This window comes from Sapajus apella, unplaced genomic scaffold, assembly GCF_009761245.1.
Source record: "Sapajus apella isolate SASKATOON/1434 unplaced genomic scaffold, GSC_monkey_1.0 scaffold3, whole genome shotgun sequence".
Lineage (NCBI taxonomy): Eukaryota > Metazoa > Chordata > Mammalia > Primates > Cebidae > Sapajus > Sapajus apella.
Genome location: NW_022436943.1, coordinates 18,354,511 through 18,359,616, shown reverse-complemented (window position 1 = coordinate 18,359,616; position 5,106 = coordinate 18,354,511). Strand labels below are relative to the sequence as shown.

General features: G+C 39.0%; 1 pseudogene; it reads right to left on the bottom strand.

The window, feature by feature from the left end:
- Nucleotides 1–3,419: 3,419 nt before the first annotated feature.
- On the bottom strand, nucleotides 3,420–4,463 carry LOC116529441 (annotated as a pseudogene).
- Between the last annotated feature and the right edge of the window lie 643 nt (nucleotides 4,464–5,106).

Genomic DNA, 5,106 nt, shown 5'->3' with positions numbered 1-5,106 from the left:
TCATGATGAAAAAATAGAATGATGCTAGATTATCAAGGGCTTCATATTTTATATTTCATGCTAAGAAATGTATATTTTAAATTGAAACCTATGAAAAACTATTTATAGTTTGTCTTTAGCAAAAGAATGAGACTAAAATGATAGCCCTGTTCAGTAACCGAGACTGATGCTAGGCATGTTACTTAAGCATTTTACGTGAGAAGTTTTCACAACAACACTATGTGTATGAGTCCATTTTCACACTGCTATAAAAAACTGCCCGAGACTGGGTAATTTATAAAGGAAAGAGGTTTAATTGACCCACAGTTCTGCATGACTGAGGAGGCCTCAGGAAACTTACAATTATGGTGGAAGGTGAAGCAGAAGCAAGGCACATCTTCTCATGGTGGCAGGAGAGAGAAAGAGAGAGAGAGACAGAGCCAGGAAGTGCCATACTTAAAACCATCAGCTCTCGTGAGAAGTCCTTCACTTTCATGAGAATAGCATGAAACCATCCCCATGATCCAACCATGTTTCTCCCTCGACACCTGGGGATTACAATGCGAGATGAAATTTGGATCGGGACACAGAGCCAAGCCGTATTACTATGAGAGAAAGTACTAATTTTCTTGAATTATATGGAAGAAGAAATTGAGGATTGCGGAAGTTAGGTAATTTTTCCAAGGTCACAGAGACAGTAAGTGGCCTAACAGAGATGCAAACCTGGGCACCGGTGATTGCGAAGCCCAGCCTCTTAACCACTAGGGGCTATTGCCACTTTGAAGCATATTTTAGAAAGACCATTTTGGAGACTGTAGATCGTTTACAGTAGAGAGAGAGAGAGAGAGTCAGAAGTTAGAGATGAACTTGGGAATTTATTGCAAGAGTCCAGGACAGAGGTGATGAGGGCCATAAAAAGGAGGGGATAATGGAGGCTGAGAGGAGGGAAAAGTATCAGCTATAGGTATAGGGCTCAGATGAATAAACAAAAATCACAGCAATTCTGGAAAACATAGGTAAATTTTACTAAATAAACAAAAAATATCCTTGTTTGTGGTACCTACCTATAGGGACAGTCTTTCATAATGTTCTTGAGGAAAGTTACCTATCTTTGATTGTTCTTGGATAATGACATTCTTAAAATCTGCATAATTTAGCTTTGACTCACAGGGTTGTCTTTAATTTATGAAAATTGTGTTTGAGGAAAATTATTATTCAACCATCTATTCAATACATTGCTAGATCCTGGAGTACACAGAGATGGATAAGACTAAAAACCCTCTCTTAAAATGCTCCCAACCAAGAAGGGTCAATAATACCAGTACAAAATAATCACAACACTCAAAATGTACAAGATGTCCTGAGAGGCAAGGACAAAGCATCCTAGAAATCTCAAAGGAGGCAGGGGAGAGTGCTTCCAGCTGTGGCATATGGGCAAAATTCAGAGATGGCTTTGTGGCAGAAGTTTGCATTTAAGTTGGGCAAGAAGGATTTTGAGGTGAGACAGTGATGAATTACAGGTAGAAAGAAGAACATCATCAAGGAAGCCAAAGATGGCAAGTGTTGGGTATATGGGGGAGAGCAGGGTATGATCCAGTTTTTTTGTTTTGTTTTTTGAGACAAGGTCTCCCTCGGTGGCGCAGGCCAGAGTGCAGTGGTGGAATCATGGCTCACTGCAACCTTGAACTCCTGGGCTTAAGCCATCCTCCCACCTCAGCCTCTGAGTAGCTATAATCCAGTTTGGTGGGAGCAGAAGGTGTGTCATAAGGAGCAGTAGGCAAGGGCACAGTCAAAAATTACAAGAGGGCATGAAGAGCAGTGTTCTTTCTGGAACAGTAAGTTACTAAGAGTGTGAAAGTGAATTTTCTAGAAGGAGGATAATTTTTTAAAATTGAGAATCACTAGTTTGCACATCATTCTCGATCCTCACATCTTAAACATCCACATGGCCTAGGCGGTGGGTCCTGGCATGTTGCAGATGTTCAGTAAAGATTTGTTGAGTAAATGAATGACTCTGTCTTTCACTCTCTGTGTATGATGGAGAAAGAAGACTTGCTTTTAAATAAGTACACGTCTTCCAGACAGGTGGTCTAAAGGAATGGTCAAGAGTGAACTCTTGAATTCTGAAATCAGAAATGGCTCCATGACTAATCTTAGGATAATATTACCAAGTCACTCTTTTGGGGCCTTATTTCTTCATTTACAAAATAAGAACAAAATTAGGACCTACCTAATAAGGTGGTGACAGTTCAAAAATCTGGGGTAGAAAGCACTACACAGATATTAGCTTTTATTCTGGAGATGTTGGATTTCTAGTTTAGCAACCAGAGCTGTTCTCTTAGGCTTCTGCCACCAGTAGGCCTATCATGAAACTGTTCCACTTTTTTTCACATCTGTCCTCATGCCATTTTATTTCACTCCTAGAAATGCATAAATCAAGGAATCATAAACATAAAAATCATGACTTTTCCTTGCCCTAACTGATTGGAACCCTTTATTCATGGAAGGCTCCAGCGGGCACAATCACTAGCTGCCTGCTGGCCAGCGTCAGCTCTTCCAGCACAGGGCCCCGGCCATCTGGTCCTCACCAGGCGAGCCATATGGAACTTAGCCCCTACTTTTTTGAAAAGCTTAACTTTTTTTCTTCTTTGGGTTCTCTGCCTGGCTGTACTTCTCAGTTCTATGGAATCAAGCATGACTGGAATCACAATTTTCTTATCTTCCATCCTTGAAAAGAGAGTCAATGACTTAAATTTTATTAGGAGAACCTATAGATCCTACATCTTACCCATGTTAAATAATGAAACTCTACTTTAAGCCTTGTGACATCTGGGGCACAAGATAAATAATTTGGAAACCACAATTGTATAATTCTTTCCTATAACTGTCCCTGTTCTCTACAAAGGAAATACTATTACATTGTCTTTCCTTCTCTCCTCTGATACTTTGAGGGGCAATTATCTGCCATCAAGCCTCAAACAGCAGGTACAGCCATGCTGAGATGATTAGTTCTTAACTGCTGCACGTTATTAGCTGAGTAGAAAATGACATGCAAAGTTCCAAGATACGGTTTGGCTCCTACTGTGATAATCTCAGTGAGATTTACAAATACCAAGAAGATTTCTAAGCTTTCTTTGAAACTCACTGCCAATATCCTTGTTTCTTAAAAGTATAAGCCTAAGTTAAATTAAACAGTTCTGAAAAATAACTTTTGAGAATTTTGTTTAAATAAATAAGAGTGTAGCTTTGCTTATATTAATGTATTGATGATTTAGGAATTCTAAAAAATGGAACAGAAGTAACAGCATGCAAGCCTAGCTGATTTTCAGCAAAACCATGAAGTGAAATAAGTAGGTCTTCAGGTGACTTAATGCCTTTCCCACACTTTTCAGATTTTTCCCACCATGGCCCCAACTCACTTTTTTCTTTTTTCTGTCTGTAAGTTTATTGTCTTTATCTGAAAAATCCTCATAGAAAATTGTTTGGTTTAGCTCTCAGCATCCCACTCCTGATCCCTGAGGAAACCTGACTTCTTTTGAGCTGCCAGATCTTTCTTCTGAGCAAGGGACATTTGGGGATGGTTCCACCTCTTCTTTTCAACTTCTTTCTTGGGCTTCCTTTTATATACTGGATTCTCTCGTATAGTAGTATGAGCTTTCTTACACATCTCCTCCATCATGTCTGGAGTTATACTGTTCCATATATATTGAGAGAACTGTCATTTGTAAGCATCTTCATCTTCTTCCATTAAGTAGCACATGTAATCTGCAACATTCTGGCCCATGGTGTGCTTCCAGCGTACTTCTGCATTAAATTCCTTGCTTTCAGAATCATAACCAGGGAATCGTTTGGTACTGTGAGGGATAGACAAGCCTCCATCCACAGCTCCCTTTCAGGACACCAAAAAGTTTATTGCCAGTGGTAGTTCTGGCAAGGACTGCATCCAAATAACAGGTAAAGGCACCTGGCTGACCATCAATGCTTTCCACATTGTATTCATCGCCAGTCACCTCCACTTGGCCCTCATAGATCTTGTCCATGCCAAACCTATTGAGAAGCCTGCAGGCCAGCAGGAAGCCAGTACAATACACAGCAGCATAATTTGTCCAAGCAACCTTCACACCATATTTTGGCAATTTATGTGCATATGTTGTGCAGACTATCATATTTCCCTCTATATGGGCATAAGCAATCTGACAAATGATATCTCTGTTACATGAACTATCATCCTGTATTTGAGTGTATTGTATTTATTTTTTCCTCTATCACCAAGCGTTTCCAAGGATAGTAATCAGTTTTACCCTCTTGTCGTCTTCTAAATTTTACTTGGTATCTCTTAAAGTAGGCCTTATTCTTAACAACTTTAACAAACCCCATCCTGTGGAACAGAGACCTGCATCCATGGCTCAACAGAGACTTGCAGGACCCCCCCAAGTCACTTATAAGCATATTTTTTTATATCATAAGAAAAAATGTATTAAGATGCTAGCACATTACTGTAAATTAATTTAAAAATGTCAGGCCCCCAAAGATAAAAAATGAACATGCTTTTCAAAAGCATCCCCCAGGGAAGAAATAAGCAATTAATCTTCATGTTCACCATGGAATAATTTTCATCTTCTACACCTTTTTGGGGGGAAGGAGTAGAATTTTCTTTTTCTAATATTTCTTTTTCTAATATTCTTCTTCCACAAAAAACAAAAGTTATTTTCCCCTTACTTCTTTCAAGAGGAGAGTGAACATACTTACAGTTACATTCCGTATAATACTGCGATTCTAGTCCGGATTACTGAGCTCAGAGCCAAGGCTCAATTAACCATGTCTTGTCCTTTGTATGCCCAGATGCAGATACAACACCAGAACTTACTAGGTATAGGATAAATGAATTTGTGTTGAATGATGTTGTGAAGTACATTATTTACTATAGAACAGAGAATCTTGCATGAGCTGCAGGTAACTCTGGAGTTATTCCTGCAAACAAACCTAGATTTTACATTTGAACTCAGAAGAGGTTCCTTACAGTTTTGTGGTTCTCAATCATTTGTGTTTACACACAATTTAACATTCTTAAATTTTTGGTGGCTCATTTTAAGGAATTGACTAAACAGAAGCTAAATAATTCAGCAA